This window comes from Podarcis filfolensis, assembly GCF_964270895.1.
Source record: "Podarcis filfolensis genome assembly, chromosome: 4".
Classification (NCBI taxonomy): Eukaryota; Metazoa; Chordata; class Lepidosauria; order Squamata; family Lacertidae; genus Podarcis; species Podarcis filfolensis.
Genome location: NC_139607.1, coordinates 72912689 through 72933181, shown reverse-complemented (window position 1 = coordinate 72933181; position 20493 = coordinate 72912689). Strand labels below are relative to the sequence as shown.

Below are 20493 nucleotides of genomic sequence, written 5' to 3'. Positions count from 1 at the left end.
AAGAACCAAAGCTTTTTTTAAGGAAATGCATTGTAAAACATAAATGAGCATATGGTGGCTGAAAAGACATCATATTGGAGAGCATGTTGCTCTACAGTACCCATCCCAGATGTAGCTACCTGGCCTGTAAGTTGCCAAAATGGATGGTTTGACCTGATTGGCGTCTCCAGTACCCTAAAGGCATTGCAATGCCTCTAGATCTTAAACGGCTGTACCCATGACAGCCAATGCTCTAGGAAGCTGATCAACTTGGAATACTCTGAAGGAGGCCCAGTAAAGTAGACAAGTCACAATTTCAATCCATGTGCAAATCCAGTATGGGAGCATCTTTCCAAGCTTCCTTCTGCATCTTCTCCCAACATAGAGCTCTGGCTGAGTGTAGGAAATGAGTTGAAATAACTGCTTCTATGGCACCCTTTTGAAACTGTCTTTCTGTTACACTTTTATCGTTTATGCTGTTCTTAAAGGTTTGTTTCCAGAATTGGCTCTATTATTAGACAGAGTGAGGCAGCTGCCTCAAGCATCAGGTGGTGGTGATGAGGTGTTGGAGGACAGAGCTGTGTGTGTCATGCATAGCTTGCCCTGCATCCTGTAAGCTAGCCTGCTGTGGTGGAGAATGCTGTCCTGTTGCTAAGTTTGAAGTAAGATTCTGTTTGTGGAATTTGGAAGAGGTGCCATCTTGTCTTTCTCCTAAGGCCATAAAATGTCTTGGGCTGGCCCTGTTTGTTTCTGATGTGTCTGCGCTGTATCGGGTTGATGATAATTGACTGCATTAATTCATGGAAGACATCACTGTTATGTGGAAACACTATAACACTGAAGGTTTAGCTACCTAGGCCTGTGTATATAAATATATTCTGTCTCTATCTCTCTTTAGAGAACTTTCTGATTGCTGTTAAGCAATTTCTATAGGTAGTAAATATTTTTCCCCTGTGCATTTTTAGTAAATTTAAAATCCATCAACACGTGTGTTATTCAGACTTATACAGGGCAAGAAAGAGAGACATATTTTTGCAGTGTTCAAAATAAATAAGTAGCAAGCACATAACCTTAAAAATTAAAAGTTTGTGGGAAACTTACTGTGCCTTGTGGTAAGTGGGACATATTCCATAAAATGGTGATGGCTGGAACTAATATGAAGTACAGTTTGTTCTGTGGCTTTTGGACCATCTGCAAATGACTTGCAAGAGACACAAGGATACCAAACAAAAGCATAATTGTGATATAATGGAAGTATGAATCAGCCATTCGGACACTCCAGCTGGAAAAAACAGGCAAAGTCTGGGAGTACTTCTAGGGTGGCATTATAGTTCATTATTGACTGGAAAGATGTGAATTTCCGACACTAAGACCCAAACTCATGATGCCCGAAAAGTCTTTCTTTCTGTCTGTGATGGTAATCAATATAATCTAGGTTTTTTATCAGTGGAATGCTGGTGGATTATTAATTTTTTAATGGTTTATCCATGTGGATTGAGACAAACGTTAAGAAGAGATAGGAGTGGTTTCTTCTCCTATCTTTGGTGGTGAGGAGAGAAGTTTGGAAGTTTGGTCAGGATGTGGATAAAGAAGGAAGCTGAAATAAAAATGGGCTATGTTAGGAGAGTGAGCAGCGCTGTCATATTCTTGTTATGCTTTCCACAAAAAGTACAAGCAATAGCTTTTAATAATTTAATAACTGCAGTATCTTTGGAAATGTATTCTCCTTTTATATGTTGCATTCTGAGCATATAGAAAAAATATATGTCAGTCTCCTTTACAATTGAGACTGTGATCCTCAACAGGGCAGATAACCAATAAACATACAAAGGATTTCTTCTTCAGCCGTAGTGAAGACGATGAAACACAGAATACAGTGGTACCTCGGGTTACAGACACTTCAGGTTACAGACTCTGCTAACCCAGAAATAGTACCTCAGGTTAAGAACTTTGCTTCAGGATGAGAACAGAAATCATGCGGCAGCGGCAGGGCGGCAGCAGGAGGCCCCCTTAGCTAAAGTGGTGCTTCAGGTTAAGAACAGTTTCAGGTTAAGAACGGACCTCCAGAACGAATTAAGTTCTTAACCCGAGGTATCACTGTACTGCTGAGGTTTAAAGTTTTTAATTAAGCAAGGGAAGATATAAGACAGTGTTGAGTACAGTAATGTACTGGTAACATGTCTTTTCAAATATTTTAAGGTTGTGAATTTCAAATGCCCATGCATTAAGAATGATTTTCTTACTTGGTATCAGAGAAGGAATCGGCACCATCTCAATATTTTGTGTTTTCATTATTTTGTTTTATTGTATTTTACTTTAGAAAAGGGACGCGGGTGGCGCTGTGGGTAAAACCTCAGCGCCTAGGACCTGCCAATCGTCAGGTCGGCGGTTCGAATCCCCGTGGCGGGATGCGCTCCCGTTGCTCGGTCCCAGCGCCTGCCAACCTAGCAGTTCGAAAGCACCCCCGGGTGCAAGTAGATAAATAGGGACCGCTTACTAGCGGGAAGGTAACCGGCGTTTCCGTGTGCTGCGCTGGCTCACCAGATGCAGCTTGTCACACTGGCCACGTGACCCAGAAGTGTCTCCGGACAGTGCTGGCCCCCGGCCTCTTAAGCGAGATGGGCACGCAACCCCAGAGTCGGACACGACTGGCCCGTACGGGCAGGGGTACCTTTACCTTTACCTTTATTTTACTTTAGGCATGATTAGCTTATTCATGCCTATTGTATAACACTGTAGTAACTTTAGACATAAAGGACACTCTGAAAACACAACAACAACAACAACAACAACAACAACAACAACAACAACAACAGGAGCAGACTGGGTAACAGGCAGAAATTAGTCACGACTTCAGGCTCCCTGGAACCACAAACCTAAGTTTAGTATAGCTACTAAACTGAAACAAGAATAAATACTAACAAATGGCAATTTTATAACAAATAGACTTGTTTCTCAAGAATTGCCCAGGCATTATGAGGGGTTCTACCATTGGCAGGCGGGGGGAATATATTCTTTTCATGTTTCATATTTTAGCTGTAAACATGTGAGGACTTTATGTCAGTATTATTATTATTATTATTATTAGTATTATTATTATTATTATTATATCCTGTCTAATGTGCAAACATTATGCAGAGGTCTGCTGAGCTATTTCTCCAGATCTGGCAAGATGACCTGCTGCCGCAGGATAACTCATGGAACTCAATTTTATGTGAAATTCCATTCACCTCAAATGCTGTAGCATTTTTCCCCAGAGGGAACAAAATGTTACCAACGGCTTCTGAAATGGTCACACTTAGAATCAATTCTGTTCCTAATTTTTGATTTAATAAATTCAAATCGTATTGTGTAATATTTATTATATTTTTTATCCTACCTTTCCTCCAAGGAGTCAGGGTGGTATACAAAAATTCTGTGAGAGGTTAAACTGAGAGATAGTTGCTGGCCCAAGGTTCATGACTTAAATGGGGATTAATGCAACTCATTCAGTTTAATCACATGACATTGATGCATTTGAGCACCTTGCGTTTCTTATGGAAGTCACTTATTTCCCTCAGCTTGTAGCAACTTTATGCTTATTCACCACAAAATGTGACTGTAGGCTTCTGTTCTATTTTTCAAGCCATATTGAGAATGTGGCATGTAAAACTGCAACATAAGATGGTGGCAAATGTTTTTGTTAGGAGCAATGACTGAGGGGACAAAAGTTGCCATTGCGGATCAGCTCTTAGGCATATCTGAACCCCCATTTGACATGTCTGTGAATATTCTGCAGGTTCCTTTATATACTATAGTTCCCAAGTAAAGGCTGCTAAAGTGCTTCTGCATGGTGGGGCTTTATGTGAGACTAGAGTTATTTTCAACACTAGGTGAAGACCTTTTCATTATCAGTCTTTAAGTGTTTTAGCGCTCTTTAAAGTCTTTTGTGTAGACTCTTTTCTGTTGCTGCTTTTACTTTGTTTTAGATTTCATGCCTATCTTTTAGTTTTACATCTTGTGGTTTTAATTTCTACTTGTACACCACCCAGAGAGTCTTTGTAAATTGGCTGGTATATAAATAGTTTAAAGAAAATAAATGTTTCTAAACTTTTCCCCACATGTCCTGGCCCAGTTGGGAGGGAAGCTGCCAGTGGTCACGATGAATATGTAGACTGACACATGTGACCAGTCCAGCACATAGTAATAGATCCCCAGATATGGCAGCTTTGCTATCAGGAACAGTTCTAAGCAGGATCTAAAGGTCAACTGTAATATGTGAAGTAGGCATGATTGCCACTAGGCAAGTGGTGACTACACAGCAGTTAATACCTCACATTTGCTTATTTATTTATAGTCTGCCTTTCTTACATGACAGTATTCAAGATGGGACTATGTGGGGTTCCTAGACAGTATTACCTTTCTAGCCACTGCCCAGGTCCTGCTTAGCTTCAGCAAATTTGGTTTACTATGTATGTTTGCACCAAAGGCTTTAGCGTTTCAGGCATAACAAAGGTGACATGAAAAGTTGTCCATTCCTTCATTATATCAAAAGCCTCCCATGGCCGGAAGGGGACTCCTTTGGAATACAGAATGTCAGTGTGGCTCCAAACTGCTTTTAGGATCTTTGCTAGCTAGAAACTCTTTTAAACTGCTAAAATATGTTGTTGTTTTTCCTTAGTCATCCCCCAGCCCAAACTATTTTGAGTTAATTTTCTGTGCGTTAAGTAAAAAATACCTTGTTATGGGTGGTTCACCAGGAATGTTCTTGTTCTGTAACCTTGAAATAGTGTAAAGGCTAATTGAGTAAGAAGTAGTGTCTTTTTTTTCTTTTTCTTCACGTATTTCTATCTGTTACTTCTAACTTAAGTGACCATATGTTACAGTACATTAATTAATATCAGTGAGTTATGGACTTCCCCTGCATATGAATACAGGATCTTGAGGATTGAGCAGATGAGACCAATAGTTGGTCTAACGGTCAAGAAGGTGGTTTCTGCATGTGCTATAGAGGAAAGTGAGGGGCTGATGGGGCTTGCCAATGTGGGGAGGTAGCCTATCTTTCTATCTATCTATATATCTTTGAGCTTTGTACACCTTCGCAGAGCCCATTTGCACTCTCTCTCTCTCTCTCTCTGCTCCTCCCTTCGTGAAAGTTGGGGGGGGCACACACACCAAAAAGTTGCAGTTGACTATAGTTTCCCATTACGTGTGAGTCATAACTAACTGTATTTTAAATGATATGATATATTTATTTTTATGTAAACTGCTTTGAGGTCACTTTGTGATGAAACATGGTAAATAGACACATTAAATGCATGCAGGCATACATATATCCCTGTCGGGGGGGGGGAGTTGGGTATAAATAAATATTTAATAATAATCATACATATATTCATACATACATAATAAACTGTATTAACAACGTTTAAGCCAGATAATTAAGCTTAAACTTTTAACCAAGCCAGATCTGGAACTGAATTCTGGCTTTCTGGAAGTTGTCAACCATAGTTAACAGGAAAGCTATGGTTGACTCTGCTGTTTCCCTGTTTACCTTTTTGCATGAAGAGAAGAAAAAAGCAGGAGCACAGGAGCTATGTGTAGCTTTAAACTACTTAAATAGTTTTTTAAATTATTATTAAGTAATCTATAAATCTTGTTAAATAAATAAACAAACTATCCTGGCTTATTCATTTAATATTCTGATCATGATTACTGTCTGCCAGATTTTGCCTCATCGTAGGTCAGCATTACACTATGCTTATTGTTATGCAGGCATAACAAAATGGCAGCACTTTCTCCAAAATATCTCTGCCATTAGATGAGATTTTAGGATAAGAAGAGTAAACACATCTTAACATGATAAAAAACCTGTTGTATCTTCTGCTTATCTCTGCTTGCTGTTCTGAAGACTGTGATAATCTTAAAGTGAGTGAATTCTCATCTTTCATAGAAGAAATAGATTAAGAGACCTGACAATTTTAGGGAAGTATTCAAACTTAAATGTTATTTCTGTTGTCAGTGTGATTTCTTTTTAAAAGTTGTGACTATCAAACCTTTATAACTGATACAATAAGAATGTCTATAGTTTTATGTCACTTGAAAAATGATAAACACTTTAAAAGAAAAACATATTTTATGGCAGTCTCTCTCTAGTTTGGCCAAAGAACTTCTTTAGATACCAATACTATCTGGTATTGTGGAAAAGAAAGATTAAAAGATAGCTATGATGATGTCATATCCTAGTCTACCCCGCACCCTTTCAGTTTAAATTCAGGAATTTTCTGAGTCACTAGCAACAATCTAATGTTTGGTCCCAAAGCAACAAGCTGAATTATTTGGTTTTAGCTGTCAGATACAGTGTTCAAAGTGTAATAAGATCTAGATACAGTATATCTAGCAAAACAGTAACAGTGGGTCTTGGTTTTAAATGTTATTTTACTTTCTGGGGCTACTCTAATTTGCTGAGAAAATGGTATTACCATTTTCCCAAAGTTAAGCTTAGTTTATTGGTAGAAAAAACAGTATGTTGTGTGTTTTTTTGTCATAGGACAAATTTAGCAAAGTGTGAATGTCATGTTTTCGCTGTTCTATGTAGTGTGGTTTTGGAGCATTATATTCCCTATATTACACACAAAACTCTGATTTGTTTAAGGAGAACAAAAATAGTCTCAAGGGATCAGATATGACATGTGTCACATATGGAGTGTCTCCTTGTGACTTCTTTTGCATATCACTTTAAACCAGGTGTGAGGAACTTCTGGCCTGTGGACCACAGTTAGCCTGCTAGACCATTTTCTCTGAATTATGGCTGCTTGCCTTACACCTGATGTCATATGTGACATCAGGTGTGGGCAGGTAGAGATGTGGGTAGATCTCTGGGGAACCCTGCTTGCAGAAAGCAGGGTTAAACTGATGGGCAGCGAGTTCAACCCAGCTTGATTGGCTACATGACTGAGGAACTCAACCACACAGCCGATCCTGAAGTAAATAGCTTCGCTATGCACAGAGCTGGCACTAAAGTATCCAATTGCCAGCTGACTGTTGGGTGCTTTGAAAGTGCTGTGCAAGGGTCTTTTGACAGGTGACAGGACATGGCACCTATCAGTTGCCTGATGTCATCATGATAGACAGCTGGGTTGCCCCAACCACCTGCCAAAGTTGGGCCATAAGTTTCCCATACCTGCTTTAAACCACAGGTAAACTAAATGAAGGTTTAAAGGTGAACATAAACATTTCATTTTCCCTAGAATTCATTGGACATGTTGTGTTGCTTGGGAATGATTGTGTAGGAAACTTTGTGTATATCCCCCCAAATTCTCTACCAGAGTGCAACTTATGGTGCATTCTGGGGGAAATGAAATGGTTTCAGCTAGAAGTTGCTGCCACCAAAGATGCTCCCCCCCCCCAAGTGGATTATATGAACAAGAACGTTCTCATTTGTTCTCTGCATTCGTTTTGGCACAGATCTGGCCTGTTCTGTTGAATTTTCCATTTGTTTCCATGATTTCCATAAGCATATCCATAATTTATATGGTGATTTTGACTGGGGAAATGGTCCACACTGGAAAATGCTTACTTACTTACCTGTCTCCCTCATTTTGCTGGTCTGATCAAATTGAGAGCCTCCCCTCCCCTCTTCCATTCAGTTGTGATAGGGGATTGGGAGATAACTCCACATCCATCCCCCCATCACATCTAGTTTGGTCTTAGGTCTGCTTCAGCTGTGATGGGGAACAAGGAAAATAATTTTTGCTTTTACCAATTGGGAGATTTAAAATGGAGTTTAAGATGAGCTACAAAAGTATCTGGATTTATAGCAAGTTATTTGAGTTTTCTATTGAGCTTTCGAGCAGAATGAGGCACAGACTGATAGAAACTCGTTTCATGCCTGTGAGTTGATGGTGCCTGGGGATCTTTTACAAGCTGGATCTTTAATGCTTCACCGGCATAGCCAAGATGTCATGGATCCTTTATTCCTGCCTCTTGTTTATTTTCCACAGAAAGTCTAATCATAGGATTCAGTATGCTTGGCATTGGTGATATACATTGGAGCTTCATAGCTAGAATTTTATGCTGCTTTGATTATTCCATTCCTGTGCCAAATAGGATGGCATTTGATTTTTTGTAAAATTGCTTTGGACTAAGAATAATTAATTAATAATCTTGGAAGAAGTGAAAAGACGCCATTAGCACACACATCCTTAACAATTTGGTTTCAAAGTAAAGAAAAATAATGATATACATGTTATTAAACTCAGCACATGCGTTATTGATTTTACATGTCATTTGACAGATCATCTTATAGTTAATGCTAGCAAGCACTATAAGTGTATTTTTAGTTCTTTATTTAAATTGCCACATATGATCTAAACACAAATCCTCAGCTGGTGTCAATCAGCACAACTTCAGCTGAAGTCAGTGGAGTGATGCCAGTTTATATAAGCAAAGGATCTGAGCTAAGCTCTTTATTAAGAATTACTAGAACGGACTGTACTCTGTGCTGGGCACTTGTGTGCTGGGAGTTCAAAGTACATAGGAATGCATGAAACATTTTCCTCATTTTCATTTCCAAGCTTCAAGAACACGAAGATATAGCTTGTGAAATCCAAGCTACAAACAGGATGTACATATATTAAAGTTTCAGTTTGTCATTTTAGTTTTTTTCTTCTTCTTTTTCCTTTTTTGCTGGGTGCGAATTCTGCTTGAATAAAATCACATTAATTCCAACTTTTTTTTTAAATTTAAAACAACAGCAACAACTTTAATTCATTAAGCTTGTGACCTGGATGCTGTCTTTAACCATTCCCCAGGGAGTGGCTACTCACCCTCATCTCCAGTCCTGAACTTATAATCCTCAGGAATGAGGCAGTTTCCTGAGAAAACCATGCTGCTGCCAGCACCTTGTCTGATGGTGCTGCAGGCCCTTCACTTCCTTTTGTGTTAAGGGGTCAGAAGCCCTTAAGGCAAGTGGCTGTGGAAACATGCTAGCCCTTTTGGCTCTCTCTCAGCACTGATGGCACTGTGTATGTGACTGCAGCCTAACTTGTTGCTGTTCTACTGAACTAGAGGCAATAGCGAACACCAGGAAAACAGGTGAGTAACGAATTTTAAGGCTGACACAAGTCTCTTGAGGAAACTCACTTCCAATAAGTAAAAGATAATGCTGCATTTGGTTGCTTTAAGTAATAATACCAGGGGAAATATTATGTTTATGAGACTTCATAGAACTATAGTTAATAATCTATTAAAGTGATGTGGATTTACATGTGCATTTCTGTAATTAGCTAGGTTTTTTGTTGTTGTTGTTGTTTTAAGCAAGTCTATTCTATTAGCTCTGTGATTTAGTTGATTTTTGACTGCTGGCGATGCTGTTGGTGAGACAGAACAACTTTGTTTCTGCCAACTGTAAAATGTTAGTTATGAGGCTCTTTGGTTCGTTTTTTTTAAAGGATTTTTTTTAAAAAAATATTTTATAGTTTTGTTCTTTGCTGAACTAGACTTATTTTGGAGGAAGGTTGGGATAAAAACCAAAATGAAACAATTATCAGAGTTCATTCATTTTTAGTTAAATAAGTTTTAGGCTCAATCCCTGACTCTAGAATTGGTACTTTTTGTGCTTTGACATGCCTATTTAGAACTATAATGAAATATTAACCGAGTATCTGTGTTATATTGCTAGCTAATCCTATGCATGTCTACTCAGAAGTAACTACAGCTGAGTTGAATGGGGCTAACTCACAGGTAAATGTGTATACAACTGCAGCCTAAGTATCTTAAAATGTGAGTCCTTTACGTAAAATATCAGTGACTCAACAGAAATTAATAAAGGTTAGGTCTTTAACTGAGATAAATAGCATCTTAACCAGTGCATCTTAGTCACAGCTCCCACAATCTCTTTCTGTTTCAGTTGATATGTTTGGCTTCATTCATCCAAGGGCTAAGAAAGAAAGGCTGACAGCTTTTTCTGACTCTCAGGAAAATACTATGAGTTTTGGTGTAAATGCTTGGAAGCCTCTTTTGTTATTTAATTTTTTCTAAATTCTTTTCTCTAAAAGGATATGTGGCATTCATATTAATAGCAACAACAGTTGTTTTTTCAGTACCGTATTTACGCAGATCTAATGCACAATCAAATCTAATGTACACCTCAATTTTCTAAACCTTGACACCAAAAAAGGATTTGCTGGTGCCATCAAATCTAATGTGTCCCCTAATTTTCACAACTTAATTTGGCAAAAAAGGTGTACATTCGAGGTGTGCATTAAATACGGTAATCCTGAGAGACATGTTGGACTTCCTAGATATGGAAAGGAAAATGGGGAATGAAGAGCTTCGTAAATTTAAGTAGTTATATTTCATTAAGAACTCCCTATCTACAATTTATATGAGGGGTGGGCAGACTTCAAGCTTGCAGAATCTGTTTTGCTTTCCTCCCTAAAACTTTCAGGTGGTCAAGGAGACAAGTGCAAAATAGGAGCTTAGAAAAAGGGGCATTTAGAATTAGGAAAAAGGGGACTTATGAGTGCTTCTCAGCACAATAATTTGTTTTTGTTAACTGAGCTCTCAGTCCTTCACAAAAGGTTTGGTGTCTACCCAAGTTTTCTTCATTTCAGCAATCTAATTGGTGTGTGTGTTATTCATTCTTTGGTTGAGGAACTGCATTGCAAAGTTCAGAGAAGTGTAGATTTAGAAAGAGATCTGAAGTTTACTTTGTGCATTGGTTTGGAAAGTGCACATTTTAAAGTTAGCATTGAAATACAAACCAAACCAATTTCTCCCCTTCCCTAATTGTGACTGAACTTCCTTTTCACAGATGTACACATACAAATACATGCAGTGTGAGCATTAGGAACATAAGAAACATTCCTATACAGAGTCAAACAGCTGGATTATCTGAGTGGCTGAGATTCCCCAGAGTTAAAGAACTCAAGAAGAGCATTGCAGAGTCAAACCAAAGGACTGTCTAGTCCAGTGTCGCAGTGGGAAACCAGATGCCTGTGGAAAGCCCCGAAGCACACCTTGAGAATAATACGCCCCTGCTGCTTACCAGCAATGGGAGCTTCCCCCCAATTCAAATTACAGGTGCAAGAACTCCTGTCTGGATCTGGCCAACAGCAGGGAATAATGGATTAATGCCCCTCCATGCCAAGGCCTCAATTAGGAATGTGTCTGGGGGTGGTGTGGTGGAAAGGCCTCTCCTCCTTCCGGAAGGGAGGTGTTGTGAGCGGGAGTCGATTCCCGCGTCACGCAGGGGGCGATCTGCCCCCTGCCCATCGTCACGGATGGCGCGCCACGCCTGCCGGTTGGGCACCCAATCGGGAGACACAGTGGGGGGCGTGGTTTGCCGCTCAAATGCGGCTGCACCAGCCATCTCGGCCATTGCACACACATTTTCCCCACAAGTCACCCACCCTCCACTCCCTTTAGGGCTTAGCTTTTCCCTTGACTTTGCTATGGACCTCTGGTTGGTCGCCCTGGTTGCGCAGGGGGCCTGGTAGGAGTTTTTTCCAATTGGCAAATTGGCACCGGCCTCTTGGGGTTTTTTGCCTACCTCGTAGCAATCATCACAACTTTTGTGGTATTTGGCAGTTAGGCATTGGAATGTGTTGTTGGTGTTTGGAAGGGCAAGGTGTGGCCATCGCCTACCCCTTCAATTTTGGGTATTCCGTTAAAGGAATCTGGCGGTCGTGGATCCTGTCTGATGCCTGTGTGGCGGGGGGCCATGGCACGACCTTTGGTGACATCAGGGAAGAGCTTATAGTTGTATTAGCATCAACAGGCTCCCCCGACTGGTGGTTAACCCCTCTACAGACTCACCCCTCTCCGAGTGGGTGGAGTCACATCTTCCGTGGTCCAATGCCTAAGCCAATACCTTCTCACATGCTGTAATCAATAAAGTTGTGGCCTTTTTCTTGCCCATTAACCTAATAAACCGTGTCCATGTGTCTTTATTCCCCAAGCGGGTATCGGGTCCTCGAAATCACAATGCTCATTTTCCAAAACCATGTGTGAACCAGAATGCAGCTATTATTCAAAATTCACACACATCTAAAGGAAAAAAACCTGTATGTACATTTCCAAAATATAAGATAAAAAACAAGTAAAATAAAAACCTACATACAGCAACAGTGTTTTGTGTTGTGTAGACTCCTATGATGTAAGTAATGGGCCCCGCCTGATAGCCTGCTCCCTAAAATATCACTAGTTTGCTCATTTCAATATATAGGGTGCCTACATTCTGCATGGACTGGTTGCATGGCCTATATTCAACACAAAAAACAGCGACAATTTGTTGTTGACAAAGGACAGCTGGACATATAAAGGGCCCCATTACCTTCAGTAGCTTAGGGCCTAATCAAACCTAAATCCAGCCCTGTCTGTACTGCTTATATTTAAACATTTGTTGCATTTTATGTGGTCATGTGTCAGCCATATGAATTGTGTATGGAATGGTGTTGCTAATGGTGCCGTCTGTAGTTAGAATGAACCCATCAGTAAAGGCCTTGAACTGATCTGTGTTTTATCACTGTGCAATCAGAACCTCTCTAAACTAGCTCCAGAATGTTTTCAAAACACTGTGATCTGAAGAGGCAATCTAAGGACAAGCTCAGTATGGCATGTCTACCCATGTCCTTATCCCGATCTCTTGAGGTCCATCATTTTATTTTCATCTTCAAAATTTTCCATATCAACTGTTACTAAAAACTAAGCACATTGAGACACATTGTGCTGATCTCTTTTTTTAAAAGTTCCAGTAATATTATGCAGCTCTAGTGAGTGAATGAATGAATGAATGAATGACTGTCACTAACATTTGTATTTATTTTTGAAGATATTGCTCTTTTATAAAAATGCATTAACGTGTTACAGTGTTGACTAGCCTGCAGGTTTTGTGATAATCTCTAAAGTTGGTAGGCAAAAAGGCAAACATTACCAAGATGTGAACTCCACAATCTGTCAGAAAGCCTTGTAAGCAACTCTGAATGTGGAAAGTTTTACAGCTCGGAAAATAATTCCTTAGCTGTATACACACAGAACCATTCATCGCTGCATAGGAGAAACGACATGCTATTTCTTTTATCAAATGGAAGAAATTTTAAAAGTAGAGATAATTGCTTTCTAGATAATGTGTGTTGCCAATTGAGATAGAACCAGAAATATACCCAGATATCTAAAAGCAAAATATTTGGTCACAGGGACTATGAAAAGCTAGAGAACATCCATCTCTATGGGTTTGCAGTGTAAAAGAATATAATTTGTTTGTTTTCTACACCACCCTTCATCTGAGGATCACAGAGCAATTTACAATATAAAAACACAAACATTCATAACAACAACAACAACAACAACAATTTATTTGTACCCTGCCCATCTGGCTGGGTTTCCCCAGCCACTCTGGGCGGCTTCCACAAAGACCAAAAATACACTAATATGTCATACATTAAAAACTTCCCTGAACAGGGCTGCCTTCAGATGTCTTCTGAAGGTCAGGTAGTTGTTTATCTCTTTGACATCTGATGGGGGTGGAGATGCTCCTTCAGGTATACTGTATGAACTCTTCATGTGGGCTCTCCTAATTGCTCATCTGCTAGGTTGGTAAAGTCGGTGGCCACGAGGGAGAGATACTTCACAGTGGGTCCACTGCGGTGGAACTGCCTTCTACTAGATCTGCACCAAATCTCTATGTTGAAGGATTTGGGGGCAGCTGTGAAGACTCCCCATGCCCTCAGATGACCTTCCAGGCACGATGCTCATTGGCTGTGATCATCTGTTCTCAATAATGTTGTAAAAAAACAAAAATGTAGTTAAGGGAGATGGCATTCCAGCTGTATTGCTTGACATGTGAAAGTGACTTAAACTGGAGACTTAGAAGAGAGTTGAAAGTGATGTGAGAGATACTGTATTCCCATATGCATTCATTTTGTCTTGGTTGTTGCCGCTGGTTAAAAATGTTTGCAGGTTTTTGAAACAGTTCAAAATCGTATCTACCAGATTTAAATATGGAATAAATCCATACATCACTAACAGTGACCCTTCTTTCAAACAGCCCTCAATTCTCTGAAAGAAGCTGCATTCTGCCTACACTAGCTATACTGACCCTCCAGAGCTCCCTTCCTCTCCATCTTAAAGAAGGATTTGCTTTAGCCCATAATCTCTACAACTGTATGCTTTGCACTTGTCCAGTGATAATTGTATTATATTCAGTACGTGGCTCTATTCTATGAGCTCTTATAATCATCTTTAAGAGCTATTTTTTCATAGGCAGTGTATCATCAGTTGCACAGTGCAGTGAAAGCTTTTGAACCAGAGCAGCTTCTCTTTCCTATCTGAGAAGGAACACTCAGCCCCCAACTCAAAATTGTGCCTTATACAAGCTATTGTCCTGTGAAGTACAACTTCTACTTCAGGGGAGATTATTGGAGGAAGCTAAAGTTGTCTGTTGGGGAACTATAGCCTCCAGGAGCAAGAATTTGATTCTTCTTTGTCAGTTGCACTCTCTAATACCAAACTAGAAGAGAAGGTGGAAAACTAACCGTACAAATGCAAACAGCTCTTTGAGTGCGTGCAAAATACTATTCTCTTCTTCTCCCCCAAAATGGACTTGTTTCTGTGGTAAATACATGTGGATCTACAGCCCCCACCAGATGTTTTATATCCACACAATAGATTTGGATAATTTCTGTACACAACTATAATTGTGTTTTACTTATTCAGTGAAATAATCATCTGGAAAGGCAATAAATGACCCATCTTACCACTGTTCCTATGTTTGTCCCTTCCTTTGCCCCAGCATGGCTAATGGTCGGGGATGAGGTTGTAGTCTAACAACACCTGGAGCACCACACATTCCCATCTTTGCTGCAATGCCACAAATTACTAAATCTTAGAAATCCAGAACTAACCTAATCATAAAAATCTCTAGAAGCAGGCATTTCCCCCCCCCCCCCCAGCCAGAATTCGCAGGAACTCAGTTCTGGCAACTTTCAGGTGAGTTCCATTGCCATTGTAAGAGAACAAGGGAGGAAGGAGTTCATGGTGAGTTCCAGTACCTCTTTTTCTAGAAAAATAGCACTGACTATTTAAGTAAATCCTAAACTGGACAGCATGTTGAATCCACTGATTTGGCCCTTAACTGACTTAATATGGAAGTATCTGAGAAAGCCACCTGTTTACAATATCCATATTCTCAAGTAAGATTTTGATAACACAGAATAGTGTTGGCTCTGTATTTTTGCATTAGCAGACCTTCAAAAGATCACATTTGTGTTTTTTTATCTAGTAACCCATGTGGAAGACACTGCCATCTATCATTAATAAATAAATAATGAGATGGGTAGAACTTTGCAAATGCATGTTGATCTGATGCTATTTTTTGCAAGTTAGACAGATGTGCAAAAACCGCCCATCAGCTCTTTGCTCAAGACTAGCTATCAAATCAAAAATCTGTGGACTGGCTCTTCAAATCCCAGCACTAATCGCAATGATAAAGAGCTACCTTTTGATTAATCCTGCCCCGGACTTCAACAGAAAGATACTGCAGTTTAATTACTGAGTGAAATCTACTTTGTCTGATCTGCTAGCCTGCAATGTAATTTTGTAATATAATCAGCATCGCCCTTGTCTGGAGTTCTAGGGCTATGAAGTCCAAGGACCTGTTTGGCTGGAATGAAGAAAATGAACAAACAACCACTAGCCACAGTGTTTTAATTAACAAAATCTTGCTTCTGTACTAGTTATTTTTGCTATTGGTGTTGATGACACCAAGACAGGGATGCACTCCCTTATACAAGTACAGGTAACAAATAAAGCAGCTTTTGCAATTATATTTAAAAGTGAGGAACCAGTGCATGACATATCTTTGTTTTAAGCATCAGGCAATGGACTGCTCCAAACATTCATATGGAGACTCATCACTTCAGATAGGTATCCATTTAAGCTCTTGCTGTATGTCCCTCATGATGAAAAAATCAAAGTAAAGAGATGTAAAATGTCTATTTGTTTCCACCAGGAAGGCAAAAACAGAAAGTGACGCATCAGCTGCCCTTCTCACTGGCACAGAACAGGCTATGGTTCAGATGTTCTACTTTGAAGTAGGAAATAAAATGCCTCAAATTTGACCAAAAGCAGCTGGTTTAGTGCTGGCATTGGGGTTCTTTTGCATTTAGCATCAGTGCTGCAGGCACAATTTCAACAGGTTAAGCCCTTTCTAGTATGGAAAGAGTATTATTTCTAGAGTGGCTAGGGAAACCCAGCCAGATGGGGAGCATTAACAACAATAACTACAACGGGGAAAGCTTCACCTGTTAACATTCTATCCCTCAAGCATTCTTATTACATCTGGTCATTGATTTATTTTTGCACTCAAGTTGCAAAAGAAGACACAAATTTGCATATGACACAAAGCACATGCAAATGTTATGCATGTGTCCAATCCACATACAGTGTACTGGGCCTAGGAAATCCTGTTAGTGCCCTTGCATGCAGGTATAAAGCTTGGGCAAGTCAACATCACAAGATGTTGTCTACTTTAGAAACTCTTGAAGATACTATGAGCTGGGGTGGCGGGGGAGAGATAGTGTGTAAATGTACCTAATTAACTTAAATAAAAAGCCATAAACCTGACTTTATATACGCAGCAGCATTGTTTGCAACTTCCACTTACTATTACTGCTGAATAACTGAACTTAAGAGGGCATCTCGGTTAGAAGAGGGGTGTTAATTCACTAAGGACTTCTCAATCCTAGCCCTCCATGCTAAATGCATTAGCAACAGAGACCAATGGGAGTTTTGATTCCCAAGTTGTCAATTGTGATGCAAAGCAATCAGATTAAAATTACCACTGAAACACAGGAGACATTAATGACTTTCCCCAGGATTCAGTCAATGTAGAAAAATGCAATCTGCAGGTCCCTTCCCTTTCTCCTGACAGTATTCAACTTTTTTCTACTTTACATGGAGGGAAATTCTTAGAGTAGGAAAGTTTAAGATTGTGATTCGGTAGCGTTACAGAAAAATAGCTTTCTAGTGGAACTGTGAAACCCTCTGCCCAGAAGTCTACCCAACTGCTAAATAGACTAGTGTTTTGATTCTGTCTTTAACTGGTACGCAGCAGAGAAAAGGGGTGGCGAAAGGAAGGTTGCATAGCAAGTGTATGTACACAGGAGCATAGGCAAAATAGTTTTTGTGAGCACTGAGGCCAAAAGGACATCTGACAAAATGGGCTATCTATGAACTATTATGTCACCATACTTTCTTATCTTTTCAGATACCACAAGACTGTTGTTACAGATTTTGGAAGCTTTTAAAAATAATATTGCCCACTTTTACTGGGTGTTTGCACATGTGCACCATAATTTTGCAGTATTCTTCACTATTGCCAACATGAATTAATACCTTTAATCTGTTGGTTTTCTTGTCTCACACAGTCTTTCTCCCACATCTAAGATTCATGCAGGTATCTTTCCTATGACAGCAGGAGTTCTGGGTGTGTATTTCTCTGTGTAATGCCTGCAACAACACAACAACAACAACAACAACAAACATGTAGCACTGGGGACTGTTGAGATGCATTAGATGGACACTGAGCATCATATAATGCTCCTAGGAACAGCTTCATTGTCCAAAATTAGCAGCAGTCCATAATTAGCAGGGGATAGCAACTTCTCAAGGGCTGACATTTGGGCTCACATCTCTGGGTTTTTCCCTGATAAAAATGTTAATTTGAGAAATGGATGTAGAACAGAGAATGGGCATTGCTTACTGAGGACTTTGCAGGCTGAGAATTATTGTTTCGAAGACTATTGATTTTTACAGCAGCTGATATTTCAATCTGGGTGCAGCATGTCTGTGCCTCTACGCACACTGTCAAGAAGAAATATGATAGTGTCTTAAAAGATTAATAATATCGCTGGTCCTCAGGAGGCCTGTCTTAATTCACTGGCCTGTTCCTTGACATGTACTGTAATTTATCTAGTCTGATTTGAATAGCAAATGGCGATCGGCTGCCATTAGGGAAATAGGCATCATTCTTATTGATCCAGCATAGGCTGCATTGTATTTAAGGGGAGATGCAAAATGTTATTAACTTCACGATGAGATGCTAGAACAGTTCTCCACACCCCCAAAGTATAAGGGGTAGTGTATCTTAAAATAACAATGAAGTGGCTGATAAGGAAAGAGGAGGAAGAGCGATTTCTCTTAACGTACTTGGAAAGGCAAGGGGTGCTATCTAGTTGGTGACCTTGCATGCATGGAAGGCAAACAGAAGGAGAGGCTCATATAGGGAGATATAGGCTCCTTCAGATATCCTGGACACAAGCCACATAGGGCTTTGTAAGTCATAATCAGCACTTTGAGTTTCTGTTTTCCCTGTAACCGGCTCAAATCAGCAACCTGGCCACAGCATCTTGGACCCACTGAAGTTTCTGAACACCTTTGAAAGGCAACCCCACATAGATAATGTCAATAGCAATCCAAACAGGACGTAAGTAAGCGTGTATCACCATAGCCAGATGAGACATCTCTAGGGTGCAGCTGGCACACTAATTGTAAATGTACAAACACACTCCTGGCCACTGCTGAAACCTAGGCATCTATCCTCAGGGTTAAATCCAGGAGTGCACCTAAGATGCAAACTGGAGTTTTCAGCAGGTTCAGTGTAACCTCATCCAGCACAGGTTGAATCTCTAATCCCTGATCTGGCCTTTCAATTGACCCAGGAGACTTCTATTTCTTAGGGAGCTGTCTGCTACCCTGGCAGTCATGGTTTCTCTGCAGATGTTACCAAGGGAAATGTGATAGGACAATTATGGTATTACCAGGGATGCATATATTTGAGGACATCCTATCAATCTCAGTGGAACTTCCATCTGATTAATCATATGTAGGATTGCATTGTATTTTTGCTCAGGATACATATAGGAAGTATTGCATTAATATTTTTCTTCTTCTCTGCCATCATCCTGTGGAGGAAAAAATTGCAATAGAAGTAGCTCTTAGCTAGTTTGCTTCTTTTCTTTGGATCTGAAAGCTATTCTTGAGTAAGACAATAAAAAGCTACAAAAATGGCCAAGCACAAACCAATAAAATAGATTGAAAATGACTTCATTATTTTGAGCGGCAGTAATTGCTATACATTGTGATGCTTGCATAAAAAATTAGTTAATATGTAGGAAAATGACATGTGATCCTTTTTATTTGCCTGATGACTTTAGTCTCTGAGTGAATGACTTATTAAGGTTAATAAAGAAAAATTTGCTTGTAACTGGCAATAAGCTAGAATTTAGCATGCCCTTATGAATTCTTTCTGAAAGACTGGAGGAATAAACAACATATAGGTTCTAATGCTCGGCTATCTATTTTATTTTTATTTATTTTCTAATAGAGATTCAAGAATAAACAATGTGTTCTAACTTGTTTGTCTTTTGCCTGCCTGCCTGGGCAGGAATGCTATGGCTTTCTTAATTCTCCTGTGTGATTTATCATCCCCAGTTCATTGTTTTGCATAACTCTGCTCAAAATGAAGAAATGTCATTATTTTGCAGTGAAAAAGTTGTCATTTGCATAATGCCTGCCATTAATTATTGTGAGACTAATGCAGCTGTTGATATTTTTAGGGCACAGTGGTACAGCCTGCACCTTGTATAATGTCATTCTGAAAACATTGGTAGTTAATAGGTGCCACAACATTGCACAAATGCAAGAAAGGAAAAGGAAAAGAAGAGGACATAATAGAACAGGCTGTGATCTTTATTTAGCGTTTCCCCCCTGAAATACTTGCTGAGAGACAGCTCTAAAAGAAAATCAAGAGAACAGGAAGATGCAAAATAGAAAAGGAGGGGAGGGGGAGAAGAAGGATGTAAATGTGATCACACACACACACACACAACTGCAGCATGAGGTTAAGGTGGAACTAATCAGGTAAAAACACACTCATTATTCTGTTGGAACAGGAATAATGCCCTAAATTTAACTAGGGGCTCCTCAGAGTGGAGGCTTTTACTCTGCAAATCTGCATGGAATAATGGTTATGTCATTTAATGACCGTATTGCAGTCTCTGAGCATATAGTCTTTCAGCACAAATCTATGCATGTGAGGGCTTGTCTTAAAAGGCAGTAGTTGCACATTAAATAAATTTAAAACATAATGTTTATTGGAAGTCTGTCCCATAGTGTTCAAAGAGGATTACTCCATTGTAAGTGTGTCTAGGGTTGCAGTCCCAGGGATAATTATTAATCTAATGCAGGTGTGTTCTTCTGATGCCATCTTTTATTCTTTTTTTACTGTATCAATAGGTCTGCTGCTTCCTCACCACTTCCTTGCCAGGTTTTTCCCCTATCACTTATTGCAGTGTGGAGGGGATTATTTTCATTGGGGTTGCACACAGGGCGGGAAGGTTAAAACCTCCCCAGGTATTGCAGTTAAAATTAAAATTCCCTCCTACCCAACAAAAGCCTCAATGCAGTTGATTGCTAATGATGCATTTAGTGTCAAGTGTAGTTTGGCCCTAATGCTGATAGTTTATTTTGTCC

At 39.7% G+C, this 20493-nt stretch overlaps 1 protein-coding gene across 45 annotated transcripts in view; it reads left to right on the top strand.

Moving 5' to 3' along the window:
• Positions 1-20493, top strand: part of ZBTB20 (zinc finger and BTB domain containing 20) — a 513065-nt gene that overhangs the window by 205875 nt on the left and 286697 nt on the right. Inside the window, exon 1 of one of the 45 annotated variants that reach the window (XM_083609092.1) lies at positions 8442-9054. The exons of the other annotated variants lie outside the window; for them this stretch is intronic. The gene's annotated coding sequence lies outside the window, so the exon portion shown is untranslated. Of the gene's footprint in view, positions 1-8441; positions 9055-20493 lie in introns of those variants that run through there. 45 annotated transcript variants of the gene reach the window in all.